The sequence below is a fragment of the Homalodisca vitripennis genome, unplaced genomic scaffold (assembly GCF_021130785.1).
Source record: "Homalodisca vitripennis isolate AUS2020 unplaced genomic scaffold, UT_GWSS_2.1 ScUCBcl_3997;HRSCAF=9868, whole genome shotgun sequence".
NCBI lineage: Eukaryota > Metazoa > Arthropoda > Insecta > Hemiptera > Cicadellidae > Homalodisca > Homalodisca vitripennis.
The window spans coordinates 31473-44250 of NW_025780159.1; the positions used below are offsets into that span (position 1 = coordinate 31473).

The 12778-nt window shown below is 33.2% G+C and overlaps 1 long non-coding RNA gene across 1 annotated transcript; it reads right to left on the bottom strand.

The window, feature by feature from the left end:
• Nucleotides 1-1242: 1242 nt before the first annotated feature.
• On the bottom strand, nucleotides 1243-9547 carry LOC124372792. Its single transcript, XR_006923366.1, has 2 exons — nucleotides 8989-9547; nucleotides 1243-1455 (listed from the first exon to the last, which is right to left on the bottom strand). It is a non-coding gene; the product is annotated as an uncharacterized LOC124372792 (long non-coding RNA).
• Nucleotides 9548-12778: the final 3231 nt, after the last annotated feature.

Sequence of the window (12778 nt, forward strand, 5' to 3'; positions counted from 1 at the left end):
AAAATGTCAAACAGCCTTCTACGAGACAAGAGAAATGAAGTTAAGAGAGTAGTTACTCTCTTAACGATTGCAATTGCAATCGTTTTCCTTAACATGTATCTTGTGAAAACGTGTGTAATTGTTACATAATTTTCAGTTAAAAAGTGTATTATTGTAGAAAAAAAACTTTATACTTAATTTCTAAGCCATTGTTTTTTTTTGTATAAGAAGTCTACGGGCAAGTTTTGATACTTTTTTAAATGAACTAGGATGTTGGAAAATATATCCTGATTTTATAGTATTAACACAGATACGTATTATTAATGAGGAATAATAATTTTTTAATGTTGTATATATCACTTTCTTAAGTTTGAATATATTATCTATTTCAAACTTATGTTGCAAAGATCTAGTGTACTGAAATTTGAAACATAGCTCTAAAGAGAAATTAGTGCTATAATATGCAATTTACCACTACATAATAAACACTTGGATATATACTCATACAAGTGTCTGAGTATATCTGTTTATATACTCATACAAGTGTCTGAATAAGTCTGTATACATACTCCAAACAAGTGTCTGTATGGTATGAGTATGTCTGTATATATACTCATACAAAGTGTGAGTATGTCTAGGATAGTGGCCTTACAACGGATTATCTTCCGTCATCTGAAAATCAGTAGTTGTTTATGACTGGGTAATGCAGCTTTTATTTATTTGCATGGTTTGCACTTGTGTGCAGACAAGGAATGTTAAAATACATTTATTGTTTGTAAATCTAGTGTTGTGTCCATAATACATGTTTATATAATTAAAATTAGCCCTATGAAATTAATTGGCTGATCATTTAACGAAGTCTCTCTCTCTTACTAAAAGCAGATTTCTGATTTTGCGTCTGTTTATAGAGGCAATAACTTTAAAATAACGTAACTTAGAGTGTGAAATTTGATGTGAAACTCTACTATAAAAAAATTGAAAATTTTAAACTTCGATACATTGCAAGTCACTCTCTGATTCAGGATGTTGTATGCTGTGGGGCAAATACAAGCCTCCCTGAAGTCTTAAAATTAAAGAACTCAATTCTACCTGCATTTATGTTCATTATTATAATGGTTGAATTTTCTTTATTGTTGGACTTGAAAAAACCTTATTTCTAGTAAAAATCTACAAAAATTTAAATGAATTACTTAAATAAACACACAGAAAAACTTGACTTTCACACCATGTATACATTTGTTATAGGCCAAAGAATACACTTCATAATTTTAAAAACAACTAATTTAATTTTTTACATTATGTGATTAAATCATAATTTACAGAAAAGTTAAGCTAACACATGCTCACTATTCATGTTAGTAGTACTTAATAAATTCATAACATCCAACTTTGGATTTGTTTAATTTACATTGACTACAGTTATTTTCTGTACTTGTATAGAAGTTCACATGCGGTCGCCTGCGCAGGGCATTAAATCTGAAAAAAATTAATAAACTTAAAATATTAGCAAATGATAGATACTTTTTTAGCCAATAGATGAAATTCTATGTAGTAAGTTGAAATATATTTATTGTTTGTCAACATACAATCATGATACATTGTTAAAGATATTACAGTAAACCATTAAAATTAATAAATGGCATCCATTGTAACGTGACATGAATCAAATGGAAAAAGTTCTGTTGTAACAGAATCTTAAATTATGCTCAATACTAATTGCAGGATAACTTGTCTTTTAATGGATCAGTAGTTATTAAATACCTTGAGCATACAAAATTTAATTTGATAATTGTGCAAACCTGTACTTGAAATATTGAAAGAATATATACATAGACAAAAAAATAATAGAGAAAATATGCACAGGAATTACTAATATATGTTATTCAAAATAAGCTTTGAAAGAAATCTCAGATTAAGATCAAACTCACTCTTAGAGCTTTTTTTTTCAAAACATGAGTACTTCATTAATCTATCTCCGAACAAGATTCCCAAAAGATAATACACAACAAAAAATTGAAAAACCACAAGATATTCACCGAACGTACAGGGATCTGTTAACCTTCAAACGTAAGTCTGTCAATGTAAGAAATCCCCTTTAACTTTGAATCTTTCAGTTCAGAATATTCTCAAGATATTTGCAGAGATTGTTATTTGAATACAAAATACAGTTATAAATGTCATGTTAAAATGTTGGATAACCGACCGTACAGGGATCTGTTAACCTTCAAACTTAAGTCTGTCAATGTAAGAAATCCCCTTTAACTTTGAATCTTTCAATTCAGAATATTCACAAGATAGGAGATATTTGCAGAGATTGTTATTTGAATACAAATTACAATTATCAATGTTACGTTAAAATGTTGGATACTTAACCCAGAAAAGAAAAATATTTGTGTGTATCAGGAAGACTTGTTTTTTTGCAGAAAACCAGTCTCTCAAAGTTTGAATTGTTCAGACCAAGTTACTATTCATCTCAGGATAATCCATTGTACTAAAATCGAGCTGGTATCATCAGTAAACTGTGTGGTGCAACAATCAACATAACTTGAAAACAAATAGCACACGGAATTACAGTGGCTTTATTATCGATTCCTGAAAACCCTTCACTCACTTTCTCGAAGTATCTAAACATTTACAAGCAATGCCAACAGTGTTAGTTGTTGAGACTATCTGGCAATAATCCCACAAAAGTTTTTGAAAAATCCAATGACTTTATAATTTTTTCACTATCAGTAAATATATTAATTAATTGTTTTGCCCCTATACCGCAGACAAGATTCCCAGGTGCACACTCCATAGACAATAGACAAGTTTCTTTATTGACATATTCTTAAAGAATAGTAATAGAGTCACATATTATTACAAAAAGTTAGCTTATGATGAAACAAAGTCAAGGTTTTTGTAGTCTCCATTCTCCATTGCAGGCGTTCAGGAACTCATCTAGTGTATAAAAAGGTTGATTTACTAGGAGGTTACTTGTAGGGCATTCCTCTTCAATCCCTTCATTGTATCTGGTAGAGCATTCCACAACTTCCGGCCGATGTAGGATGGTTTTTCTTCAAAGATTGCTGTGCGATGTGGGGGCAGAACGTAGTTAGTTGCATGACGAGTATTGTACGAGTGGAAGTCTTTCCCTGTTTGAAGACTCAGACTATGAGCATATAGAATAACTTCTTGAATGTACAGAGCAGTGATAGTCTTTATGCCAAGGGCTTGGAAGGCATGCATGCAGCTTTGTTGAGGTTCAAGGTCAGCGAGGATTCTGATGGCTTTTTTCTGCAGGATGAGCACCGAGGTTCCCAGCAGAGGACCCACCCCATACAGCGAGCCCATACCTCATGTGCGTTTCTACTAGTGAATAGTAAGCTGTTTTTGCTGTTTCTAAATTTCCAGTCCATTTTATGCGCCGCACAGCATATATACCTGTGCTGATTTTTTTGCACATGCCATCTACATGCTCTGTCCAGTTTAGACTTCCATCCAGGATGACTCCTAGAAATTTAATGTGGTTTTCAATTTCTACGTCAGGTATTTTTGAAATGTAGTCTTTTCTTTTACTAAAATTAATCTGTATTGTTTTTGATGTGTTTACAGCCAAGTCATTTTTTCTGCAGTATGTCAGTGCTTTGTGCAGGGAGTTGAAGGCAGTTGTATGCACTCCTTCTGCTGTAGCATCACTGATTAGGAGTGTTGTGTTGTCAGCATACATAACACAGGTGGTGTTGTGGTCTTGGATGTATGCTGGGAAGTCATTGACAAATAAAACAAAGATGACTGGGCCTAGAACTGATCCTTGTGGCACTCCGCGTGTGACTGGTTATGGGTTTGATTGAAAGGTGTTTTTAAGGCCATGTGTAAAGTGCTCTGTACTTCAACTACCTGTGTTCACCCTGAGAGATAACTCATAAACCAACTGTTAGCTATACCAGTAATGCCTAGAGATTTAAGTTTTTTTGATATGAGATCATGTCCTAGACAGTCAAATGCTTTGCTGTAGTCAAGAAGCAGAGCAGAGATGTATTGTTCTTTATCTATTTGGTCAATGATGTATTAAATTAGGTTGATGATAGCTGATGTGGTTGATTTACCTTTCAGAAATCCATGTAGACAACTAGTGACTATGTTTAACTGCTCCAGGTGGGTCATAAGTCTATTGAGAACTACTTTTTCAATTATTTTTGAAAAGGTTGAAACAAGTGAAATAGGACGGTAATTTTTTATTTAAGTCGTTGATCCTTTTTTATGTTTTGGATACACTTTTGATTGCTTTAATGCAGCAGGAAACTGACCAAGGCTGAAAGATGCGTTTATTATGCTGACCAAAGGTGGTATTAGCTCTTCAGCACAATGCTTTACAATTTTTGATGAGTATTCATCCATTCCACTTGACGGTTTAGATTTAAGGGAATTGATGACCACTCTTACTTCTCTGTCACTTGTCGGGCTTAAGTTAAAAACAGTTTGGCAGTTGTCTGTTATGGACTGGTCGTTTGCATTGTTGTCATGATTTGCTACTGTGTGGTTGCTGAGTTTCAGTGTTGCTTCAGCAACTTGAGTGAAGAAAGTGTTGAAATATTCTGCAACTTCAATTGGATTATCCACCACTTTGTCATTGATTACAATACGGCTTTGAGGTAGGAGTTCTCATTGTCCTTTTCTTTCATTTTTAATAACAGTCCATAGGGCTTTGGTTTTGTTGGCAGCTGACTCAATGAAATTTGAGTTTGCATTTTGTCTTAGGGCTCTAAGTTTATTATCATATTTTTTTTTCCTTTCCACCATAATAATGACACTTGTGTGACACACTGCAAGAAAAAGACCCAAAGGGACAAATGATTCCCTACATAACCAAACCCCAACAATGTACAACAAATTAAATTTTGCGTTAAACTTTGTTTCTACATGGAGAAGATCAATTAATAATCATCAATGATGATGCATGGCTCTTTATGGAATTAGGGTGAAGGTCAGTGAACGAATTGAGCAATAAACTTAATCATAACTTAATAAACTTAATCATAACATTTAATTTCTATGTAGAAAACACTGAGTTTGATAACTGATGTATGCACCATCTCCGAGGGCTGGAAAGATTTTTTTCTGTCTATCCTCAAGATACCTTGAGAACAAAATGGTCAAAAAAATCTGGGTAGTTGTGAACTTAACGGCCGGAGTGGCAAAAGAAGAGTTTCATGTTATTAACTTATTGCTAATATCCTGAACAAAACAAAATAAGTTTTTATGGGATCACAATGACAAATAACAAAGATATAAAATATAAAAGTGGAACTCTTTTATCACTAACACAAATTATATATATATAAAACATAGCTATATATATATATATATATATATATATATATATATATATATATATATATATATATATATATATATAAAGTGCAGTGTCTGGGATCTGATGCTGTTAAAGACGCCTCATGAAATCTGGAGTCATATTCATCTGAAGAGATACACAAAAGTAATGGAAAGGGATATACCAAGAGAAAGGTAAACTATTAACTAAACTTGCACATTGCATCAACCCTTCCCACCATAGCTACATTAGGTGTAGAAAACTCAGGTGCTCCACAGTGCTTAACAGATCTTGTCAGAAACATCGTAGTTCAGTCAATTGTGCACCTGATAAGATAATGAGAATATCTCTTTACCTAGATGTCTCTGATGTCTACTGTTTTGGATCTCTTCAGACGAACATGACTCCAGATTTCAGGAGTCAAGACTGCAACAGCATCAGATCCCAGACGCTGCACTAAGAGGAAGGTAAACTAGAGCTTAACTCAACTTTCAAATTCTAGATGGTCTGACCACGAATGCCACTCTATCCATACTGCTAGCTAGGAAACGCAACTTGACAAAACAACCAAATATTGTAAATTCACCCAACCATAACCTTCTACTAACTTGCCTAAATACGTAGTTCCACTTTTAGTAAAATTCATCATTTGTAATTTTCGTCCAACATCTTGTGATGTCAGAGAAGTTGGATGGCATGAGACATAATCTGAGGTCGGGAAAGTACCGATCAGAAATGTGTCTAGCTATCAGTGCACTTCCCTCAGGAAAAAAAGTAAACATCCCTCGAGATAATACCTAAATTCAAGCTCAGACCACGAGAGTGCTTATATATGTCGACTTTACTTTTTATATTTATAATACTACTTATGTATAGCATATACAAATAGTAGATAGTAACTGAGTAATACCCAATAATTATATTGTATGGTGAACATTTGAAATAACCAGTTTATAATTTTATTACTCTATCAGTCTAAATATTACATTTCAGTGAGTTAGTTTCGTATACTATGTGTAAATATACCAGCACATGTAGATTTTGTCTCATTTTACTTGAAACTTTGTAACGTCATTTGAGTAACAGCATGATGCTAATAAATACCGAGATTGAATTGTAATGTTACCACAGTAACAGGTTACTGGAGTTTAACACCTCAATACATTATTTTGTAACAGATTATTGACAAATAACAGTATTTCCCAACTCTAGTGACCATTACTCAAATACCATACACATCATTTAACTTTGTATGAATTAATTTGAAACAATAATGTCAAAGTGAATTATGATATAGACTTTTAAAATGTTAACTATGACGTGTACCCCACTGGGTACACGCAATCTTTCATAAATGCCGTTGTGTTTCCAATTGGGTACACATCGGGCTTTTATAAGGCGCGTTGTGTGCCTGATGGGGTACAGGTTGCTATGTATTTCCTTATTGCATGTTTATTGTTTCCCTGTCTTGGTGATCACATGTTAAAATAGATACCTCAAAATACCATAATTTTTTAGGTTTCCAGCTGCATTATAATAAGCGGCACACACTTGGATGATGATTATCAAATGATATGGAATCATCGACATTCATGACCATCTGAAGGACAGAAAACAAAATGTCGGACCAAATAACGTAATACATATTTCAAAGAAGAATATGGTTCGGCTAGTTTTCAATCTAAAAAAATTTTGTATAAAAATTAATATAATTTACAAATTAAAATACAATATATAACTACAAAACAATAACATTTACTTACCTTATTATTTTCAAGGATAAACGTGACTGCTTGTGAAACAAAGAAGACATGTACGTCACTGTTCTTGCTGCTATACGTCAATAACACATGATTTTAATTTTAAATTTATTTCCACACACGTTTTCACTTTAAATACATTTTGAACGATGATGTTGAATTGAATTATTATAGGCTTTAAAAATGTAAATATAGAGAAGCTATATTTTTATAAGTAAAAGAAATGAATTTGTTTTTTAAATTGTATTTAAAGTACTCTTGAGCCTTGTAATACTATTACTTCACAAGATAGACATGTTTAATAACATTTAAAGAAATGTTCGAATGTATAACCACCAACAATCACAATTTCTCGTCAATACAATGTCAGTAACATTGTACGTCAGTACAATCTGCAAGATGATCGACAATGCACTCCCTTCTGAGACCAGTTTTTAATGATTTCTGTGTTTATAAAAACATTTTAAGCCAATATTTGCATATTGATCACCACTGTTCTTGTAGTCATTAAACTTCTCCTACATAAACAAAATAACAACAGCTGGTAATGACATCACTAGTCTAAATAAAGAAAGCTGGCAATGCTTAATTATGAATATCTACAGGTAAAATGTCTTATTCGATAATATTAATATTTAAAATCGATAATCATCATCTGATTGTGTTGGTGGCTGCTTATTATACTGTAGCCAAGTTCCCCTTGGAGTACACAGAGAAACGTTGAAAAACATATTGGGAAAATTTTTGTGTGTGCGAAATTGCGAAGCCTACATACCTTTTTTTGTTATACTTTGATGTTTGATGTAAAAAATTATTAAGGTTTTATATTGTTATAAAAGTGCGAAAATTAACTGTTGTCATGAATGTGTTAAGATTTTATTATAGTAAAGCTACTATTTTATATGTAAAAGGAATAAACACATTTTAGATTATAGAAAATAATACTACTGTATTATTCTTTAGTAAGTTTGAGAAACATAGTATTTACAGTCACAAGGTAAATATGTCTGATGGTATTTAAATCGTTCAAATTGACAGTTGATTCGATTGTGGTTGTGGCTGCTTATCATACTGCAGCTGGCTGATAAAAAGGCACAAAGGCCTGTAGCCATGAGAACAGGCTACAGCAACATCTTGGTTGTTACCTTGTGCATCCTTCAAGATAATACTTCAGTAATACATCTAAATCCTGGAGGGTCTGGTCACAAATGATTGTTCTTACTTAAGACATACTCAATAAAATGGGTAGGGTACGATAAGCGGACCCGGTTTTTTATATCGAAAAATGTAATTATCGATACCTAATATTCGCATCTCAAACCCTAGACTATCAATCGATATAAAAGTATCTATAGTCCTCAATAACAATCATGTGTTTTAAATTAAAATATGGATTTAATATTTACAGTGATGAAACAAATAATTATTATAAGCAAAATTAAATTAGGAAAACTGAAGACGACCATATTTGCTCCTCTCACAGTTACAGTTGTTTCTTTCCCACAAATTTCACATAATGGATTTTTCGGTAAGAGTCCAACATGTTGAAGCCACGTAAAACATGTCTTATCATCTTTCAAAGCAATGTCGTTGTAGTTTTCTAAAATTGACTGCCATTTTTAATAATCAAATGTTACTTATATGTAAATTTGAAATATTACCTTACGTGTATTATTTGAAAGTGTTTACAGCTGTTGATATCTAGATTATTTAAGTTATTTGTTCAAAATAATTAATCATTATCGATTGATTATATCGGTGGTTATGATTTAGTAATTTCGTTTGCTAATTTCGATATAAAAAACCGGGTCCGCTTATCGTACCCTACCCAATAAAATATATACAGATTGTACAACTAGTTGTTGGCATGTGAATAACCACAACTTTTGAAATTATGTAATCTTGGGCCTAGGCTACTTAGTATTTATTGTTTACCTAGAGTATCTAGAACATTGTCTGTATTTATAATTTCAACTCAGGAGCTGCATCAGCTAATGTCTCTCTTCCCTCTTTCAACAACTCCTCTTGTTCTAATTTTTCTTTTTCTTTCAATTGAGGTCTAACTGCTGTTGCAAACTCGTAAAGACCCAGTCCTATATAACCTAACGCACCAGTAGTTGCCACAATACTAGTCCATACAGCAGCTTTATGAGCCATATCAAGCAAATTATTTAGAGTTCTAGTTTTCATTTTTATTTATATGAATATTTTGTATAATGATTTTTATTACTAAAGATTTGTAATAAAATACTGTAGTATACTTGCACACTCGAGGTCGAAAGTTTCAGTAAGGTTAAGTTTTTATTTACAATTCTATTACTACAACCTTTCTGCTTCCCAATATGCTGATTATTCGTCCATGCAGTCTTAGTTCACACAACTAAGACATTATAACAAAATAGATATACGACAACACTATAAGAGTTAGCTATATTTAGATTCTTCATGTGTATTCTAATTAACATACATCAATGTAATATTAGCATGAAAAGAGAACAAATCTCAAGAATGGCATGGACTCAGTGTTGCCAATCCACTTTTGGAAAATTCCCACCAGTACCTGAAAAAAATACCACCTATGAGCCAAATTACCACCTTGCTTTAAAAGTATATTTAGGCTACTAAAAGTGTGTTATCGACATCGTATGACAGTCTATATTTGTAAATGCAGGGTGTCTACCAAACTGAACATATAAAATTCCCTGACTTTTCCAGGTTTTCTAGGTTAGACACTCTTAAATGGCTTAACGAGCAGGATTTTTTATTGCATTGAATATGGTTGATTTTAGAGCATAATATCATTAACTTTATATTGTAAAAAAATTAACTTTTTAACTTTTTTACAGAGGACAATTTGCATGAAAAAGTTAGTTTCAGAAAAACAAATTTAAACTTTCAATGAGCTTGGATCCATGCCAAAGTTTTTAAATAGAAACTTGTAAACTGATTAAAGCAGACATTAATCATGCAATCCTGCTGTGATTCAAAGAAGGAGTAAAGGAATATAATATGTAAATGACTTCTAAAATCTCACTGTCAACCAGCTAAGCACAGGCTTTAGGTTTGAACATACTATAGGCCTACAAAGTATTATTTTAGGAAAGGCCTACCAAAACCAAACATGCAAGGTTAAGCAAAAATACTTACAACACTCTTTCATGATATCCTACCTCCAAAATAGGTTGTTTACTGATGTACAGTTTAATAAATTTTGTATGAATAAATCACATGAACTGTTATGTGTTGTTCTAAAAAATCCACTTTTTTCCTTTAACTCAACTTGTAGCTTTATGGAAAATAAATTACACTAGATCACTGTTTTTTAAATGTGTTAACCACAATTTTTTAATGTCAGGCAAAGTGCTAGGCACACATAGTCTTGAAATTAAAACCTTAGAAGGCTAGCATTACCATGATGTGTTTAGCCTACTCTATAACTCAGGTTCAAATATTTATTTATATATAAAATATATATATATATAATATACACACAAAATTTATTTCACAATATATCACTTGATGACCAAAATATGAATCACAAATATATTTGGCTATATTAACACAGTTTTAGTTTTTTTAAAAGCCAAATAAATAATAATAAGGCCTAATTTCTTATTGCCATATATTTCTTGTGAGCATTTCCTTGGTAGGTTCAAATTTAACAACACATCCACGCTATTTCGGATTCCTTCCCTTGTACCCATCAATGAAAACGACTGTTTTCTGTTTTCAATTTGTTTCTGTCATTGGTTTTGCAATGCTTCAGTTCACTGAATATTCGTTCGACAGATGAATTTGAAAAATGGCAGTATAAAAAGTAAGTTAAACACTTTTTGTATTTCTGTAAACATAGCATCTCCAGCGACTGTCTTTAGACTGAATACAGCCTTCCAATATTGCATAGCAGACTCATTTGCATCAAGTTTATGCTCTTTTGAAGTCTAGCAAAGCATGACTTTTCCACTGATTGTCGAGTTTTTGGACATCAACAACTTTCTTCAGAACGGGAAATCTGTTAATGACATGAGCCAAAGACCTTACTTTGAAGGTCTTGGGCACTTTTTGGCTCCAAGACACTGAGGACATCAAAAACTTCATCAGAAAAAATCAAATCTAGATTTGATTTGTGTGACCAATTCCACATAGAAGCTTAAAATACTTTTAAGAAAACTTCAATATCTTTTCTTTTCTGCATTTTTTCTTTAATTCATTAAATTGTTTCTGTTGCCTGAATGCCTAAATATATTTGTTCTAATTGCAGGAAATGACGGGGGTTTGAATGCTCAATGGACATGATGGGTGTATTTTTAATGTAGTTTAAGTCCATGTAGTTTGTACACAGATCTTGAAGCATCTTGTGAACCTCTGGTCGCAATCTATGGAGAAAGTGGTGATTCGGATTGGAACATTACATTAAAATCTGTTAGCATACCAAGAACATAAGACATAAACTCCAAGTATAAGTAGATAAATTGGTTGTTCATAGCAGCTAACATGCTATCCACTGTGTTTGACGGGTCTTCGACAGAAGCGGTCAGCAGGTAGGCCTTCAAACGGTTGAAATTGTTCAATCACTCTGTCAACGCAAGATTTTAATGACAGCCATCCTTGTTTACTGCTGGTGATAGTATTTTGTGGATTTCCTCTTGAAAAAACTCTTGGAACTGTTACAAAGGCAGACTGTCTCCCAAAACTTCTGCTGAAGTGAGCCCCAAGATTTCGGAGCAAATCCTCCACTGTCTTTGGTAACTTCATACATGCTTTTACTTGCCGCCAGGTGGATCATGTGGCAAGAACACTTGACACATGCAATGTGAGGGATTTCTATTTTCAAAAGTGAAAAAACCGAATGATGCTGCCCCACCATCACATTACATGTGTCAGAAACTAAATCCCACTAAGTTTTCAATGGGTATATTTTTTGATTTCAGCGAGTTCATCATACCAGTGAATAATTCATCAGCAGTGCTAGATTTGACTTCAAACATGTCAAATAAATTAGTTTTTGGCGTTCCAGTTACATCATCAATATAGATAACTGTGAGGGCACATTGATTAACCGATGCCTGATCCGTTGTCTCATCCATGATCAAGGTGAAAAACGATCCTGGTGCCCTTAGTTTTTGGTAAATCAATTCCATGAATGCGGGACCTATGGCTTTTTTTAATCACAGTTGTTGTTTTAGTGCGTTTCATACACAGTTTAGCAGCAATTTCTGAGTCCGGAAAGACCGATTTGCACAGCGGAATCAATGTATCCATCAGCGAAAAGGGCAGGTTGTTGGTTGCAATTAGGCCGGCTAATTTTAATTCTGCTCGTTTGACACTTTTATCTGTTGTAGTTCTTTGAACAATTTTTTTTTAAGTCTTTGTTAGTGGCTATCTCCTTGATTAATTTTAGGTGCTTGAGGGGACTTTCCATGACGCACAATCTCTGTTTTATGCGCCCCATGACTGCATCACAGACACTACAATATGCCCATGTCTTGTTCCGGTTCTTTCTTTGACTTTTTTTTTGTAGCCAGTTTTTGAACTGGGGGGTCATTCAACCAGTTTGAATTGAATTTTCTTTCTTTTTTACTAGGCCTAATGGTGGCAGTATGGGTAAACCTAGACACAATTTTAGGCCTAGCAGCAGTTTTTGGTTGGGTGGTATTTGAAGTCTGAGTGTTACGGCTAGGTCTGTATCAAGCTCAGTGTTTCCTTGCTACTAGCAGCAATATTA